This window comes from Adiantum capillus-veneris, chromosome 24 (assembly GCF_014529385.1).
Source record: "Adiantum capillus-veneris isolate H3 chromosome 24, ASM1452938v2, whole genome shotgun sequence".
NCBI classification, from domain to species: Eukaryota; Viridiplantae; Streptophyta; class Polypodiopsida; order Polypodiales; family Pteridaceae; genus Adiantum; species Adiantum capillus-veneris.
Window position 1 is genome coordinate 117,585,378 of NC_140954.1, and position 20,362 is coordinate 117,605,739.

Below are 20,362 nucleotides of genomic sequence, written 5' to 3' on the forward strand. Positions count from 1 at the left end.
TGCTTTGATCAGGGCTTCATAAAGTGTTGTGTAAATTTTTAAATTTTGTGGACCAAGACGGGTATTTCATCTGCAACTTTGCCAAAAGCATGATGTATGGTGGTTGGATTCTTAGGCTCCATTGCCTAAACATAAAAATTTGAATGATAAGCACGATCTATTCCGTATTGAACTAAATATATTAATGCCCCTCTATATAGTGTCACGGTCCCCACAATGCCTAACTATAAAAAATTGAATGATAAACACGATGTATTCTGTCTTGAGCTAAATATATAGATTCTCTCTATATAGCCTCGGTCCCCTACATATGTACGCATCTAGTATGAGTATTCTACACACAGTGGAGTTGCAATTGAGCTAAATATATAGATGCTCTCTATATAGCCTCATGGTCCCCTACATATGTACACATCTAGTATGAGTATTCTACACATTGGGATTGCAATCTTTGCATACCGTGTCTTTGTCTCTTCCATTGTTTTTTTAATATGGTATTAGGATGTTGTTGCTTTTTCTTCACAAAAATAGCCCTTTTTTGCCTCGTAGCTTTACGTAGCAGGGTGCAATCTCTACGTGCATATTGTGTCTTTGTTCTTCTCTTCCACTATCTTCTCAACATGGTATCCAAGCGTGGCTGCTTGTTTTTCCCAAAAATAGCCCCCCCCCCTCCTTTGCAGCTTCACACAGCTCACACGTTGTTGTGCTACTACGCGGTCACGATGAGAAACAACCAACAAATGTTTTTTTTTTGGCTTCTTATGCATGTGGAAGTGAAGGTGTTTTATTCATTCACCTTACAATGTGGCTAAAATAGGAATTCTTAGAGTTTTCAAAACTAATTCATCATCATGTAGGCAAACCAATGGTTGTCAAGCTTTGAAGAGGGAAAGGTTGTGGCCGAAGGTGCCAAGGCTTATGGTTGGAAGAGGTATGCAAAGTCAAGATAGCATGCACCTAGGCATGCAAGGCATTAGGGAGAGCAATATTTGAATCTCAAGTTGAGACAAGATAACGGTAGCACCCACATTCAAGCAAGGTGAAGCAAGAAAGTCTTTTTTTAAAGCTCTCATCTTTCAAAGAGCAAGGAACGGTAGATGGTTTGTCAAGAAGGCAAGCACCTCCAAGGCATTGCTGGTAAGAGAATCTTGAAGGTCTTTAAGGAACTCAAAAGATACTGCAAATCTTGGACATTTTGAAGCTATTTTTATAGTTTTTGCACACCGTTATGTACATAATTTTGCTTAATTTTTTAATATATAGTAGAAAATTCCAGACTTAGAGCTCCGTGCAAATAAAGCAAGGCTTTTGAGTTGATTTTAGCGCTTATGCAAAAAGAAACCACTATTTGAGAAGTATACGAGGCTCATGAGTTCGTGTCTTTGCGATTGTGGTTTTAATAGGGTAAATAGTATTCCATGCATAGAAAGTAGAGAACAAATGATCCGGGAGAGTTTCCACCAGGCATCTTAGGGTTTTATGCCCCTATCAAAGCCAAAGGTATGATCAAAATCTTCATCAAAGGAAGCTAGTTTGTATATAAAGAGACACGAAAGAGACTCCTCGGCGGATATGGGGTGTAAAATAGTTTTTGGTTAATCAAAGATTGGTTTTGGGATAACTTGGGTTTATAATCTCCTTCATGTGTATTTATCTCTCTCTATTTTGTATGTGAAAGGAATTTTGAAAATACAACAATTAGAGTTTTTGGCTCTAATGTGTGCTGCATTGAACACACATAGCGATAAGGGTGTTGTGACTTGAAACTTATGAGCGATAAAATGGCTTTGAATTCTTTGGATTCAGTTGTGAGTTATTTTCTTGTTGAAGTGTATTTTTCCCCCGTTTCAACTTCACATAGCTAGAGGCTCGATGTCTATCCCCGACTAAAATAGCACCCTTCTTGCGCTAGATTCGTGCTGTCACGACACCTTGGTGAATCCAACGTGAAATATCCAAAATGTGAGCAAAAGAGGAGATAGCTGATCCACAAGTAGCAGAGATTCTATTGATGATGGATGTATTCATCCCTTTTCTTCAGCAATATGGAAAAAATAACTTAGTTGAGATGATGCATAGTATTTTGGTTGGAGCAAAAATCCAAACAAAAAAATCAAAATGTGATGACTATTACAATTGCAAAAGCACTAGATTCAATGTATAATGAGAAGAACATTTTTAACGGCATTGGTTGTTATATGGAAGAGATGCAACTTAAAGGAGTTTCAAAAAACCAAATGATTGTGGAATTTAAACATCTGGTCATTCGATAGCTCAACGAGAAAATTCAGGGATTTGCAAAACAGTTGGCAACAACAAGGGTGACTTTGCAAAGGCGGTAATAGAAGAAGGTTCAAATTATCAGGAACTAGATATCAAATGGTGCTACTAGAGATAAGAAAGCCATACACGTGAAAAAAAAATCAAGAACTACTGCACATGCCAAATGAAGCAAAGTTTGAAGCTTTTTTAAACGAGTATTTTGCAAGTTATTAATGGCTAGTGATGAGAACATAGTGAAAAATATGTTTGCAAGAATGATAAATCTAGATTCTTTATGCTAGGATGAATCTATGAAGATTCAAGATTCAGAAAGTGGAGACAGGGAAATGTTTGGGAATCCTATATAGGTAGAAGTGGCATCAGAGGATGGCATAGAAGGGCAAGAAACATATTTAGGCTTGGTCTATGATATGGGTGTTATCTCTAGTCTATAAGAAGACGCAAAGAAGCATGCTTGCTATGAAGTTCCTATTATATAGTGTTCAAAGGGTTTGGGTTGTCTAGGGTATGCAAACAATATCCTAGGCAAGAGTGTGATTTAGGATTTGTGTTATAGGGTGATTGCAAGCACGTTTATGAGCATCTATCTACTATAGATTGGGAGGGTAAACATCAGGATGACTTGAAGGAGGAAGAGGAATCCAACTCTATGCCAATGCCAGGGTTATGGGATGGGGAATATATTTTTGTCTTTGATCTAATTATTGAAGACAATACCGATAAAGTTATCTATTCAAAGAGGGTGCAAGATGATCGACAATCTTTTATTTCTCTTACAGAGTATTATGGTGATGAGAATATTGAGGAGAGATTTGCAAGCGGTATGTTGCTTATGACTAAGGGTTCTCTAAAAGATGAGAAGATTTATTTGAAGGACTCTTTGAGTACGAATATGTAAATCATATAGGCCTTCTAGATGAAGCTTTAGAAGGATTTTGAACTACAAATTGACTTGAAGGGTTATGGTGATGAAATGGACAGGGAAATAGACTCTATTTTCAGGAATTACGTAGAGTATTATGATTCACAAAAACAAAGGTATTTGCATGATGATGAGAGGCATGTGGAGCAATTTAAGGGCTATATAGTCCTTATGTATGTTGTATGTGACAAGGATACTTTGCAAAATAATAGAAATAGTCTAGAAGGGTTGTCTAAGGAGAAGATTTAGGTGAGGACTACATGGCTTGTAGTTTTTTCTATAGCACTTTTATTGATGTTATGGATATGGGTTTATTTAATAATGCCCTACGAACCGAGAGGGGTTGAAAGGTGCAAAGAGTTTCCAAAAGGTTTTGTAGGATTCAATAAGTTTCAAACTAAATACAAGGGTTCTAAATATTCTCAGGGTTTCAAGGGTTCTCAGGGTTATGATTTAGGTATACATAGCCAATTGTGCAACCTTTTAAGCATGTGTATGTGTGTGTGTGTGTGTGTGTGTTTGTGCGCACACGCAAACATGAAAAATGTGGTGATTGTGCACATCTTCTATTTCTCAATGAGTTTGTAATGAGCTATATTGGACAAGTGGTGAATTGATTCACTGCAGATAAGTGTGCCTATCATTCCATAAGCTGGCTCTACCCATTTGTTTTGCAGTGCCCGCTTACCTTTAGAAAAGTCAACCAACTCCCATGTTTGATTGTGATGTAATGAATCCATCTCCACTTACATGCTTTTGTTCCATTCTTATTTGGATTCATGTTTCATTGCTTCTTCATATGACTTTGGTTCTCCATAATCTGATACCAAGAGATGGTTCAAGGAAGGAATAAACCTCTCTGGAGGTCTACTTACTCTCGTAGATCCTTAGGGCATAGGTTTAGGTTCCTCCTCTGGTTGATGTTGTTGCAAGTTTTCACCACTTGCACTCCTTGAATCTTCACCGTTCTCACGCTCTATGTACTCATCCTTTGTACCTTTTGTTTGTTTTCTTTCCAAGTAATCTTTGTACATACTTTGTTCATTGAAAATTACATCCCTACTTCTAAATATTTTACCACATTCAGGATTCCAAATTTATTCTTTATTGCATAAACCCATGTTTTCCTTATTGCATTATCTATGAAAGTTACATAGTACAATGAACCACCAAGGGATGGTGTAACTCGCATGTCATAAAATATAATATCTAACCAACCCAAATGAGTTTCTCATATTAAATTGATCATTTAATGTGGGAGAATAAATGGGAACAAGGGTTAGAATATAAACATGTGCTTATGGATCTATTTCAACACACGGGGCCAAAGTGAAAGGGTCCAAATGAGAGATGGCCTGTCAAAGGGCAATGTTAGCTAATGGAGCTTAAAGACCTTAGGGTTAGCTTCATTAAAGACCTCCAAAGGTTAGTGTTAAAAGTCCTTAGACCTTAGGCAAGCTAGGGCTGAGCTTCAAGTGGGAACCCTGCCAAAGCTTGAGGTGCTTGTCATGCTTGATGACTAAGGTGCTTGAGGCGCTTTATGACTAAGGTGCTTAAGGTGCTCCATGACTAAGGTGCTTGAGGGGCCTAAGGTGTTCCAAAAGTCAACCAAGATCCCTACTCATGGGGGGGCGAGCCCTATTGTAGGGGCATGAGAGAGAGCACACACACCCTCACACAAGGCAAGCCTAGTCTAAAGAGGCAACAAGGACACATGTCAAGTTCCTATCCATATTGCCTTCATAAGGTGCCTAAATCCTATAGGTTGGCCTCTAAAGGGGTCCAATGATATTTTAGTTTACTAATTAATTTTCACAAGCATTATTCAAGCCCTCTCTCTCAAAGGGGTAAGAAGGACACTTGTCCTAATACTAACATGGTTGCTTGATATGACTAGAGCATGTGATTGTCTAAGCTTGTAGGGGTACAATCAGATTGAAGCTTGAGCTACAAGGAGGGGTCGACCAAGGAATCTAGGGGTGTGCTTTGGGGTGTAGTCTCTCTCACACAGACTCTCATGATCATTCTCACTCGGCAAAGTGCAAGAGCTTCATTTCCTTCTCCAAGCTTGTTGAGAAGTGGAGAGCCTACACCAACACTCTTGGCTATGGAATACAAATCCAACCAAGAGCCATGCTTCAATGCTTAAGCTTTCCATCTTCTTCATCATCATTATTATGCTATTATGATATGGTATGCAACAAGAGTGATGATAAGTGAGGAACTATCTCTTTCTCATATGTTACTCCTTCTTCCTCTTCCCTACCCTCATTAGCCGCTAGCTCTCTCCACCTTTGAAGGTGTTTGAAGCCTTGGGACTGATGCCGGGGATGGTTAATGCTTTTACGAAGGTTATGTTATGCTTGTGATGCATGAAGTTTTCCATCTTCATTGCATCACCTGTCTCAAGAAACCCAAAGATTGTATTGTATCAAGTCTCTCTTTATGGGAGAATCTATAATACAAAAGCCTATTGGAGGAGGGACCGCCAGCTCCACATAAATCCAGTCCTCAAATGTTGTCAAGTTCTCTAATTCTCTCTCTCTCTTGCAGAAGTACTGTCCATTCCAAGTTAATTAAGTAGAATGGTTATGTTGCTACTGTTAACTAAGTTCACCCTCTATGTTCTCAAAGTAGTTTCATAAAAATGCTCACTATAGTTCTCTTAATTTCTTTATTCTCAATGTTCATAGGCCATTTACATTACATGGTATTAGAGCTATTGATATATCTTTTATTTCTTAAGAAGAAATGTCCTTAAGTTGTCCATGAAAGGTTAGACTTGTTCATTGCAATAGGGTAAGTGGGACATGGATCTATTATCTTTGTTGAAAAGGACTTAGTTTGAGGTACACTGTTGGGAACTATAGTCTTATTAATGGAGTCTCTTGGGGGTTGCCTTTGGCTTAACCATTATTGAGCTACTAGCAAGATCAAGAGGACCATAATCAACCGATCCGTGTTAGACCCTCTCCACTAGTCTTTGCAATCAACATACTCTAAACCACGGGTGTGGCTGCTTGAGAACTAATTTTCAAAGGTAAAGAAGAGTAACGACTAAGGTTTTTGAGGGTACCAAAGCACAAAGTAATTTATACATAAGTTTAATTAGCATGGCTGACAATAATCAAGAGAGTAGAATGAATATTGACAACTTTGATTTTGCACCTGAAGGTGCTTATGATGATGCCCCCATGTTTGTTAATTATCTTGTTACTAGGTTGCAACAAGCTATGGGCAACCCTGCTTTGCAAGCCTAAGTTAACAACTTTGTGCAACTTTGTGCTTATGGGATTTCCCTTTCTCTCCAAGAGGAGAGAGATCTTAGGAAGGATCTTGATGAGATTCCCAGAATAATAATCTCTCCCAATCGTAAGAGAGGAGGAATCCAAAGAACAAGAAATAAGCGAACCATTAAGTTCCTCTAAAGATGTGGCTCCACGAAGACGGTGGTCTAGACGCTCACCAACTCCTCCCAAGAGGAAACGGTCAACCCATAGTTCTTGTCCTTGTCACTCTGAAAGGAAAGAGACGAAACAAAGAAAGAAAATGGCAAGAAAGAGGTCACCCTCTTCCTGTTCTTCTTCACCTTCCTGCTCTTCCGACGAAAGCAACGACTATTCTTCTGGAGAATACAAGAGGAGAGGACATCGCAAATACTACCCTGTGTGGAGAAGGTCCCAAAAGGTTAAGAAGTTCAAAGAGGGAGGAAAGAATATCTCTTTTCTTACCTATGATGGCACCTTTGGTGCTAGCAAAAAAGTATTGTCCTTCATGCAGCAATTTGATGCGGACTTTGGAGAGGAGGGCTTCACAGAGTCCTCCAAGCTACGTCATGTAGCTATGCACTTTCATAAATATGCTCGTCAATAGTGGGATAGCCTTTGTGGCAACGACAAAGCCCCAAAGACATGGAACTCTACGAGTCTCCATCATGAAGCAATTCCTTGCAAGTAATGCAAAGGACAAAGTGCTTACCGAATGATGGCGGAGTTTGAAGTTTCTCTCCAACAAGTCTATCCACAAATATGTGGACAAGTTTTGGGATTTACATGTCAAGGCTATTGTCTTTCAAAAGATAGACTTTGCCGAGAAAAAGCAACAATTCTGTGTGGGATTACCTAAAGAAATGGCCGAGTATGTCAACTCCCAATAGCCTGGTTCTATCACCGAAGTAATCCACCACACTATGGTTGCTTTGCGCATCAATTTTCAACAAGGGGCTAAAAGAAATGCAAAGCCCATGGAAAACAAAGATCAAAATGATGCAAAGGGGAAGAACAATGCCCAAAACTCTTCCCAATGCAATTCCAACAACAACAACAACAACAACAACAATTGGTTCAAGAAGAAGGGACTTTATAAAGGTAAAAATAAACAATCTCCTGAAGAGCTAGAAGGTTTTTGTAAGGACTACAAATGCTTTAAGTGTGGGGAGCAAGGACATGGCTATCGCTCTTGCCCCAAGGTTGTATTTCAAGTACAAGGAAAAGAACATGTATATAGATGCTAATGAGCCTGGTCATACCATACCCCTTGTAAATTCTCCTACTTTTGGCAAATCAATGAAAAGCTCAGTTTCTACATATATGATGTTTATCAAACAATCCATAAAAGGTCCTAATGTTTTATCAAATGAAAATGGTAGGAATCAAGAAGAGTTAGACTTGTCTAATTTTTTAAATGGATTCCAAGATGTTTTTATCGATGATATCCCTATGGACGTACCTCCAAAATGAGGGGATGATGATCATCAAATTGAGATCCTACCAGGAAGCTCACTGCCTAACAAGCCTCCTTATTGAGTTTCCCAAGTGCAACAAGAGGAGATCATGAGGCAAGTACAAGAATTGGTAGACAAAGAGATGGTGAGGCCTAGCACCTCCCTCTTTTGCTCACCTGTTCTTTTAGTGCAAAAGAAAGATGGTACATACCGCATGTGTGTGGACTATGAAGCGCTAAACCATATCACTATCAAAAATAAATTTCCCGCACCGCGGATAGAAGATCTGTTTGATAAGCTACAACGTTCGACCTACTTTAGTAGGATTGACCTTAAAAGTGGCTATCATCAAATAAGGATAGTGAATGAAGATATTGTAAAGACCGCGTTCCATACAATGTTTGGTCTTTATGAATATCTTGTCATGCCTTTTGGTTTGACAAATGCTCCAGCCACGTTCAATCGTTTAATGGAGAAAATCTTTAGACCCTACCGCAAATTCACTGGGATGATATCATCATAGTCCTTGGAGGAGCACAAGCAACATCTCCAGGTAATTTTTCAAACTTTGAGAGAGAACAAACTTTTTATCAATCAAAAGAAGAGTGAATTTTTCCTTCAAGAGATTCAATACTTAGGTCATATTATCTCTCAAGATGGTATCCGTATGGATCCATCAAAGTTGGAGGTAATAAAAGCATGGCCTAATCTAAGGAATCTACATGAGCTAAGAAGATTTATTGGTATGTGTGCATACTATAGACGCTTCATAGAAAAATTCTCTCAAATAGCAGGACCATTACATGACTTAACAAAGAAGAAAGTTAAGTACTCATGGATTGATAAAGAGAAAATGCTTTTGACAAGCTCAAAGAGAAGCTTACCTCCCAACCAGTCCTTATGCTTCCGGATCTCTCAAAATCATTTGAGGTCCAATGTGATGCTTGTGGTGATTTCCTTGGAGCAGTATTGCTTCAAGAAGGGCATGCCATAGCATATGAGAGCCGAAGGCTCAATGCCGATGAACGAGTCTTGGGCATATAGAAAAAAGAGCTTTTAGTTGTTCTACATGTCCTAGACATATAGAAGCACTATCTATTGGGGACTTCATTTATTTTGCGATGGACCACCAAAGTCTGAAGTACTTTATGATGCAAACCAAGATTTTCGACAAACAAATGAGGTGGGCAAATTTTCTTTAGCAATTTTATTTTCATATTTCTCACATTGCTGGTAAGCATAATCAAGTGGCCGATGCACTTTCACGACGACCAAGAGTCAATGTGGTGTCTATAGCAATTCACAATGATCTATCTTGTATGATAGATGAGTTTGCTACTGACCTTGACTTTAAAGACATAATGTCAACCCTTGCATTGGGGAAGAAAGAAGAACCATTCACCTTGCAGGATGGTTATCTTCTCCATGGAATTAGGCTATGTGTTACCCACTCCCTTCATGACAAAGTCATGTATGAATCCCATACTCCTCCCTATGCGAGGCATAGAGGCATTCAACCTATTGTTCGAGGAGTAGAGACGTACTTCTATTGGCCTACCATGAAAGTAGACATACAAGAGTATGTTTCAAAATGTGTGGTATACCAAAAGACCAAGTATGATAGAGGGAAGCAACCTGAATTACTCCAGTCATTGCCAATCCATAATTCTCCATGGATTATCTTTGGATTACCCAAGTCTATCCATGGGAATACGGGAATATGGACAATAGTCGATAGGTTTAGCAAGCAAGCACACTTTATTCCTGTCAAGAAGACTATTAAGGCACACCAAATGGAAACCCTCTTCATATCTTAGATTTTCAAACACCATGGATTTCCAACATCCATCGTGTCAGCAGATAGAGATCCTAGAATGACCACTAATTTTCGGAAATGTCTCTTTGAAAATCTAGGTACAAGATTGAATTTCTCTTCCGCCTATAAACCACAAACAGATGGCCAAAGTGAGATAGCCAGTCTTACGATTCTCGATCTACTAAAGACTTATGTTCAGAAGTAGATCAACACTCACAATGGGAGAAGTACTTATACCTTGTAGAGTATACGTACAATAATATTATCCATACTAATACAAAAAATGCTCCTTTTGAGATCATAGAGGGAAGACCTAAAAGTCCCTTGCTACTTAAAGTACATGGGAAGATCTTTGTTGCCGATGAGTAAAGCCATGACCTACAAGAATCTTTTGAAAAGATTAAGGAGGCTATATCTATCTCTCAACAAAGGCAAAAAGCTTCTGCTGATAAGCACAGAAGGGCCTTTAGCATTCAAAGAAAATGATTGGGTCTTACTCAAGTTTCCCAAGGCTCGATTGAGGCAAACGACGGGAAAAAATCCTACGGGCCATCAAAAGTATTATGCTAAGCCAACAAAAAGATACTATAGTCCTATTCAAATATTGTAGCCAATCAATGACATGGCTTATCAACTCAAGTTGCCCAAAAATTGGCTCATACACAATGCTTTTCATGTAGCCTACATAAACCCTACAAAGGAGAGCCACCAAGAGAACCAGTTATTGAAGACCCACCAGAGATCAAAGATCAAGAAGAGGTGCTACAACCCGAAGCTATACTTCAGTAGCATGAGGACAAGGTACTATGACATGGTAAGATTATCCGATGGCATCTTATTAAGTTTGACAATTATCCTTTTGAAGATGCTAGATGGATGCAAGGAATACAACTTAAGGATAGTATGAACCTTGTCAATGCTTACAATGCTACATTAGAGTAAGCAAATGTACATGTTTCTTTTAAATGATCAATGTTTTTGTCTTATAAGACTAATTCTCTTTTTCTTGTGCACAATATAAGTAGTATGCATGCTTAGAATCATGTTTGTGTTGACGATGTCTCTTAAACACCAAGTAGAAATTGTCACTCTACTTTGGAACCATGATATGGACTAAAGAGCAGACATGCTTGCGGTAGCTAAGTCTCCCAAGCCCCAAATGGATTAGTCATCCATCTTGGAAATGATGTCGTAGGGTAAAAAGGGATCCTCTACCCACTAAGAAACATCGGCCAATGACTAAGGCTTTATCTCTTCTACCTCACATTCGAGGACGACTATGATTTCAAGAGAGAGGTAATGTCATAAAATCTAATATCTAACCAACCCAAATGATTTTCCCATCTTAAACTAATCATTTAATGTGGAGAAATAAATGGGAACAAGGGTTAGAATATAGACATGTGCTTATGGATCTATCTCAACACGGGGCCAAAGTCAAAGGGTCCAAATGAGAGATGGTCTATCAAAGAGCAATGCTAGATAATGGAGCTTAAAGACCTTAGGGTTAGCTTCATTAAAGACCTCCAAAGGTTAGTGTTGAAAGTCCTTATACCTTAGGCAAGCTAGGAGCTTCAAGTGGAAACCCGGCCCAAGCTTGAGGTGCTTGTCGTGCCTGATGACTAAGGTGCTTGAGGTGCTTTATGACTAAGGTGCTTGAGGTCCTCCATGACTAAGGTGCTTGAGGGGCCTAAGGTGTTCCAGAATGAAACCATGATTCCTACTCATGGGGAGGACAACCCTAATTGTAGGGGCATGAGAGAGAACGCACACACCCTCACACAAGGCAAGCGTAGTCTAAAGAGGCAACAAGGACACATGTCAAGTTCCTCTCCATGTTGCCCTCATAAGGTGTCTAAAGCCTATTGATTGCCATCTAAAGGGGCCCAATGAGATTTTAGTTTATTAATTAATTTTCACTAGAATTATTCAAGCCCTCTCTCTCAAAGGGGTAAGAAGGACACTTGTCCTAATACTAACATGGTTGCTTGATATGATTAAAGTATGTGATTGGCTAAGCTTGTAGGGGTCCAATCAAATTGAAGCTTGAGCTACAAGGAGGGGTTGACCAAGGAAGCTAGGGGTGTGATTGGGGGTGTACTCTCTCTCTCTCTCTCTCTCTCTCTCTCTCTCTCTCTCTCACGCACACTATCATGCTCATTCTCACTTGGCAAAGTGCAAGAGCTTCATCTCCTTCTCTAAGCTTGTTGAGAAGTGGAGAGCCTACACCAACACTCTTGGCTATGGAATGAAAATCCAACCAAGAGCCATGCTTCAATGCTTAAGCTTTCCATCGTCTTCATCCCCGTTATTATGCTATTATGATATGCTATGCAACAAGAGTGATGATAAGTGAGGAATTCTATCTTTCTCAACTACTCTCTGCCATTTTTAGATTGAACAATGGCTTCATGAGAAATACCTTATTGCATGCCAATGATTTCTCGTAGAGGCCGTCAAGCGACTTTATCAAGTCCTTCATGGTCTTCATCTCCGAAATGATGAAGGTCACCGTTGACGCCAAGAATAGCCGGATTGTTCCCAATGCCGTTCGGTCAAGGACAATCCAAGCTTCATCTGGCATCGTTACAAGCTTCTTTACAAGACCACCTAGGGGTAAATAAACATCCTTTTGATAGAGGTAGTCTTCAATATGCATCTTCCAGTGTTGGTAGTTTTTGTCGTTGAACTTCTTGATCTTGAGCTTACCTTCCTCTGTCATTAGTCCCACTCAATTCAAGGAATCCTTTCCTTAAGATATTTTAGCTATGAGCAAACCTTGCTCTGATATTAGTTGTTAGGAATAAAGGCATAGCTAAGTAGAGAGTAGAGTGGTTTACTTAATGGAGAGAGATACATTATAAATTTTCATACACAAGAGAGAGAGAGAGAGAGAGAGAGAGAGAGAGAGAGAGAGAGAGCACATGATATACGTGGTTCACCCAATGTGGGCTACATCCATGGGAAAGCAACCACTCAATGGCTTTGCATTTTAAACTAGAGGAAGGTTACAAAGGGATTATACCCTTAATGGAACTCCCACCTTGCTTCTTTTTCACCACATATATATACATACATACATATATATATGTATGTCGCACGTGTCAATGCAAGGAACTTGCCGATACACCGTGTGCGAGCCACAAATGGCTCCAAGCACACAACAAGCCTAAACTAGTAAGCTCAAAGAAGGCGATGGTGTGTCACTCACCGCTCTACGCTTGCTTCGTGGAGGATTCCTCGCCGCGAAGAAGAAGGAGACGCCGCTACGCCACGCTCAACCACCTCACTGCCGCCGTGCTCGATCGCACACTCTCTCTCTCTCTCTCTCTCTCTCACACACACATACACACACACAAGGAGGTGAAGAAGAAGAAGATGGAGATGGAGATGGAGCAAGAGCACTCTTCTATTGCACAAATGAGAGAATGAGTGAATTTTAGGTTTAGTTGAATTTTATATGAGCTCACCCCATTCACACTTGGGCGCCCATGCTTAGCCAACTAATCCCTTGAATGTCCCAGTTAGAGTGCGCCTCTCATCGGCGATCACTCTTACCCTTTTCCTATTGGACCGACAAACACGGTACCTGACTCTACCAAATAAATAATACAATGTCCGCCGTAGGTTACAACGTCCGTCGTAGGTGATAGGGTGTCCGTGAGCCGTGAGGGTTAATATGCCCCCCTTCCTGATGTAGATTCCGTCCTCGGAAGCTATTGAGTTGAAGCTCGTTCGTCGAGGTGGAAGAGCATTTGAGATGAATGTCCTTAGCCTTGTTCAGTGACTGCAAAATCAAACAACATTGGCACAGTAATTGCATTCTCATAAGCAATTAAAAAGCATATGCAATTTAAGGCAGACAAATTGATTGGTAACAAAATTTTAAACAATTTGTCAGCAATAAACATTAAATTGCAATGTAATCAAATGCATAAACAGATGTAAAGGTAAAAAATTAAACAAGTATGGGGTCGCTAATTTAACGGTTGAAAGGCACTAGAGATCGACTATTAATACCATGGATAAGCTTCTTACTTTTATCTGGTCAATTAAGTTGTTTAATCGCGAGAGCTAAGTATTTCATGTTCGAGGGCTGACTAGAGGCTATACCTAGAAGACCTTGTAGTTAAGCTACGATAAAAGGAATTTCTCATGAAATCATCGCCTGACTGATTACCTTTTCTTTGACCCCACAAAAGTCTTTTCTCATTGATTTACTTTTGATGTGTGTGCTTATTTTGTATGTCTTGGGTTTTTTTCTTTTAAGGAAAAGCACCCACACTGGGAACCTCTAGGGCTCTAGTACCATAGGCGATACATGTGAGTGAAGTACCCAATCAAGCTGAGATATTTCTTTCAGCTTAAGATTTTACAATGTGGCACTTTGATTTTTTTTTTGTTCATTTTTAGCATTTTAATTTTGTAACTTTGGGGGGTCATATAACACTGATACACCTCCCCAAGCTCATCACACAAGTAAACTCCCTTTATAATACTTAAGCTAAAGGTCAATACGGTCAAGCCCACTAGAAAACCCTAGTACATTTCACACAATGTTGCCTAAATCAGATTAAGAACCTAAGTAACCATTGATTATTAGGAAGGCATTCCCCATGGTATTAAGAGAAGATCTCTAACACCTAACTTGGTCAATTTAGCTTAGTCGGACTGCTTGATTTTTAAACCTAGACAAGTGATTATGACAAAAGATTACATTGAATTAAATGTTTGATACTAAGCAAATGCATTGAATATTATGCTACCAATCACAATCAAAGCAGACAAACATGGATTCAAAGAGATAAGGGGCAATGCTAATGGACAAGAAACACCTGTTTGTGTCGATAATTGCACTTGATTTGAAGTGTGAATGAGAGAAAGATCCCATGAAGTTCCAAATCCTAACAACAGCAACACGTTCCTGTACACACTATGAAACACAAGAATACCTCTAGGAGGCACATTAGTGGGAAAAAGGAACTTTGCTAATCACTCAACTCTAAAACAGAAACACTCCGATTTTATTAATCCTAGTTACCCTCCATCACTCGAGTGATGGGGATCAAAGGTATTTTATGACATAGGTTTCTGTTTCAATGTACCGGATGTGAATGTGTAGGTCTGAGTCAATGTTTTGACTTTTATTGTGCATACTCGTTTGCTAATTGCTCTTGCTCTTTATTATTTTTGTTTTTTGTGAGTATAAGGCTTTATATGTACATTCCCTAAGATTGGGAGATTGAGAGGTCACGGAGGAAGGTTGAGAGAGGAGTGAGTGAATGATGACTGTCAGCAAACATTCCCCCCTTCCTTGGGTAGATCATATCGTTTGAAATGTGCTCGTCACCCTTTGAAACCAATTGTTCCAGTCGATAATAGGTGAGGATTTTTGCCAGTAGTTTTCTATTACCTTAGGTGCCTCATCGAGTTGCAAGGGTGGTAAGGTACTCTCCCAGGATCGAACTTGAAGTGGTTCATTAGGTGATTCTTGAACACTGGGAGGTGTCGATTCCTTTGTAGCTTTATGGAGGTCCACTATTGTAGGTCGACGATGTGGAGAAGCTTTTACCTCTATGGATGCATTACATGAGGAGATAGAAGCTTCATGGGACTTCCCCCTTGTTGAGCTAGGTGGAACAATTGTTCTTTCTTCAGTACCCAAACTAGCTCTGGAGCGGGTGTGTAGCATTCTGTGATTTTTTTCTTTCCATGGTCGTTAATTCGTTTTGGAGCTACGGGATTTGGCGCACATGAGTCAGGTGACAGGTAAGAACACAATCTACGTTTTGGCACCCAAATTTGATCATTTCCTTGATAGTAGCCTTGGGCTTCCAATAGTCGTTTAGGAATCCAACGCCACGTTTTCTTACTTTTCTTGGAGCGAGTGGGACGTTTCTTACCAGGCTTTTGTTTTTTAGAACTAGCCATGGTCGCTAAAGAAGCTTTAGGGACCCACTTGTAAGTTGTCTTCGTTATATTAGGATGAGTGTTGTCAGAAGCTATATGCATTGCTTGTAGCATATTTAAGGGTACGGGCATTTCATCCCCCTCAGGTGTTACCCATGTTGTCCCCCTATTCCCCCAAGTGTCTATGGTTGCTGCTAGGTGGACCCAATCCACATTGTCCGACTCAGTCATCCCAGGTAGTACATCCATATAAGGAGAATCTTCCCGAACATCAATGTCCGCTTTACACGTGTAACAATACTGCAATGGGGCCGAGTGAACTGTGGTGTCACATCTATGATCAATTATAAACCTGTTTCCTAGAGGATGTGCTCGACCTGTCACAAGATCCACTCGAATGACAGAATCTTGGAACTGCAAGTAGACATGGTTTTTAGACCAGTCATGCACCATTTTTGCTTCCCTCATGAAAGGACGTCCTAAGATCATCTCAGATGCCATAGTGTGCTTGGAGAAATCCATAACAATGAAGGTAACTCGTATTTTATGTCCAAAGACCTTGATCTTGAGATCTTCTAGCATCCCAATAGGTTCAACAATAGACCCATTGGCCATCTTCACTACTATGGTTGTGGTCGCAAGGTGAGGTCTTCCCATAGTTTCCCAGTAATTTTTAGTCACAATGCTAACCCCAACGCCACCATCAAGGATTCCCTTTACAGTTAATCCCTTAGTAGTGATTGGTATAGTCGCATTAGATTCATCACCCTCAAAGTATTGTCCCAACTTGTTAACAGGTATTTCTATAACAAGGTTCTCATCTAGGTTCGGTTGTGGATCTATGTATTCCTCTATTCCATCCATCTGTGCAAGTTGTGGTAGCCCAAACTTCAGTTCTCCATTGAGGAAGGCTCAAAGAGCTGAGACTAGCTCAGGGTCTTTATATAGTTTGGACATGATGGTGGTTCTAACTTCTGAAGACATAAAATCCATCAATTTGGCAATGTTTAACGGCACCTTTTGGCCTTGAGTCCCTTGACGTGGGGAAGATGGGATCTCCATTTATTCGATAGGATCAGGTAGTCCCTCTGTAAACATTCTTTCCATCAAGAAGTGAGTATGCCCACTTTCCCATGACTTTAAGTCACTTTCTTCTTGGATGACACTAGGTATGTCCAAGGGTCTATGGACTTGGTGAGGTTGTTGTTGTGTAGGGAACACGGTGATCTGGATCTTCCTAGGTGCTGGTTCTAGATCCCTTTGGGTATCTTCTACCAAAATCCTTAATTGCTTGACTCGCTCAAACTCCTCTATAGGGTTTGGGTAAGTTCCTATCTTCTTTTTGGATCCTGGCCATTGTGGCTCATGAAGATCTTCCTTGTTGGTTTCTATGTTAGTGGTCATTTTGGTCTCCATGGTTTCACCTGAATCAGAATCTTCTTCAACGTCGTTGATATATACGGGGTCATCACCAGTCCCTATGTTGGTCTTTGAACTGGGGTCTGACTTCGCTGCTTTTTGCGATCTGTTTGTCTTCTTTTTCTAAGATTGGGCAATTAATGTCGGGTCTCTTTCCTCAAGAATATAATTTTGTTTTTGGAGCATTGATCGTGTGAGTACGTTTACTAGTACCACGGGTGTACTTGGTGATGGCTCCTCAGTAACTTCAATCAAGTTTAATGGCGTGATCTTCGGTGCATTTGGATTATTTGGACATTGGGCAATCAAATGATCTATGCCACATCGATTACACATGAGTATCGGCATTGTAGACCTGCTCACTTAATTGGTTTGCATTAGTGTGCCGTTCTTTTGTAGCCTAATAGGACACTCAGCTACACGATGTGGACCTCCACACTCATAGCATTGAAGAGGTGGTCTCTTAGCGGTGTAATTGATATTTTGGCCTCTTGCCGCAAGAGAAACTACTTGATATATAGGTTTGACTTGTCCCCAATAGTCCTCCATGTAGTATTGTGGAATTTCTTCAAGCACATCCATCCCATAGGCGATATTAGGATCTATATATTCCTCATAGCCTTCCAAACAAGAAATAGATGACTCACAACCCACTTGATTCACAGAAGTGATTTTCGGATGTGGTGGTTGCGGTCCTAGCACTGGAGGTGGTAAGGGTGTTGTTTGAACAACATTTTGGGCCCTAGGGACCATGTGTTGTGCTTTTTGTTCAAGAGGTGGGGCCGGCATCAATGCAAGCACTCAAGGTGTGTCTGTCCATGTTAAGGTTGGTCTATTGGCCATCGCGCGCTTAAATACTATGCAATCCTTAGCTTGATGACCATACCTTCCACATGCATTGCAGTTCCCATTGAATTTTACTCTAAAAGTAGGGCATTCACTAGTACTATGCGGTCCATAGCATACTGAGCACCATTGCTGCTCCCTTCTTGGATACATATGATTGTTCTGCGGAGCACGATTGTCTCTAAGACTCTCTTGAATAGCCTTGGTGAGATCTTCTAAAGTCATCTCAGATATCTTTGGATCCTTAGCAATAGGCTTTAGGGTCATTGGTTGATGCCCTGATGCTTGCGAGCTAATAGATTTAGGCTCAACAGACACTCTTTCTCCTTGAATCATTAAATTATCCTCCAATTGGATCGCATTGGTGGTGACTGCTTCCCAAGTGGTGATACCTCTAATGACTAGGCCATTGTAGATATCCTCATGTCGTAACCCCCTAATGAATCGGTCAAGCAATTGGTTATTGTTGAAGCGCTCATTTGGATTACAACGAGAATTCAAATGCTTCAAGCAACTTATAAACTCTCTCACCGACTCTCCTTCCTCTCGTTGGGCCTTCTGGAGATGAGAGGCTACACCCCAAAGCACTCCCTCTCGTATGTATTCTTTTAAGAACAGTCTCCTAAGAGTAGGGTAAATCGTTTTCTCTTCCACCCTTAGGGTTCTATACCAATCCCCAGCCTTTCCACTTAAGGTTAGGCTTAAAGCATTGCTCTTATGTAGGTCATTGTGTTCTCCTAGAGAATCGCATATTTGTTCAAACACTTCGATATGCTTCCTCACATCCCCGTCTCCACTAAATTTTTGTGTGAGCTTGGCTATTTGTACTGCCTTACTTCTAGGCTCTCTATCAGGCGTGTTACGCATATTCTCAGCAATAGATTGACCAATAGCTTGAGAAAATGTTGCCAAGTCACGTAAGTGAGCAGGCACCGTGGGTGAAGGCGCTCCAGAGACTACATGTGGAGTAGGTATTGGCATTGGGCTTGGTGCATAGGAAGCCCTTGGGTTCCACGTTGGGACCCAACAATTTTAGCGGTGACTAAAAGTCAAAACACGGGAAGCAACATTGCATCCACCTCACGGCAACCCTCTAGTACACAAAGTTTGGATGGGGTATTTCTGAATGAAAATTGGGAATATGACCTATACACGGAGACTTTGACCGACCTATACATGGGCTACACATACCATGTGGGTTGGTTAGAAGTTGTACAATCCACATCTAGTGCCACTAGTCTGGAGGAACAACAACACATGATCTGCAATGTCATCCATAGGATTATCCAGTTCGAGAGGCAAAATCGAGGAATAAACATACCTTCGACGGGTCCTATGCGATTTTTAGACACGGGCAAAGGGAAACAACCCACTCTATCACACATGGAGACGCTACAAGTGTCGGCAAGTACCCTCAAAGGTTACTTGCTTTGTTTTGTGGGTGTTTTGCACCCCGTTTTCTACTTAATTTTTTCTTGTTTTTGATGTTTTTTAATGTTTGATTTTTTTTATTGAAATGTGTGATAGCTCGAAACGAGCGTATCACTTAAAGGGTCGCTGTGTGCTTTACAACACAATTTTCAGGCATCTGACTTTCCGTTGGTCCTCAAAAATCAATTTTTAGCTACGTGTGAAGCTAAAATTTGTTTTTTTAAAAGGCGACTGAGGCCTAGGCCTGAGAGTGAGCTTGGGCTTGGGTTTGGGAGATATTCCCGATCCCGGTCCTACCTTTAATTTTTTTAAAAAATATATATATTTTTTAAAATTTTTTTTAAAATGATTTTTTTTAAAAAAAGGATAAGGCCGTCGCGGCCTGCGCGAGAGCACACACACACTCTCTCTACCTACTTCTAACTAATACATCTACTCTTACACACTAACACACTCTATTAACTCTCACTAATCTACTTCCTACTTACTGTACACAGAAAACTAACTACCTTAATACACAGAGAATAAACACAGAACCTTTGAAATCTCTATTAACAAAGAAAACTAACTACCTTAATACACAGAGAATAAACACAGAACCTTTGAAAACTCCATTAACAAAAAAAAAACACAGTTTAACACCAAATCCCTCTTCTCAACACACACACACTCCTTCCTTACCTTTCCTACAATAGAATTGCACCACGGAGAAGCACAGAGTGCTACTCGAGCTTGGTGTATGGCATTCCCCGGCAGCGGCGCTTCCATGTATCTAGGGCATGTAGAACATTTAAAAGCTCTTTCTCATAAATGCCCAAGACTCGTTCATCACTATTGAGCCTTCGGCTCTCATATGCTATGGCATGCCCTTCTTGAAGCAAAACCGCTCCAAGGCAATCACCACAAGCATCACATTGGACCTCAAATGGTTTTGAGAGATCCGGAAGCACGAGGACTGGTTGGGAAGTAAGCTTCTCTTTGAGTTTTTCAAAAGCATTTTGCTCCTTAGCAG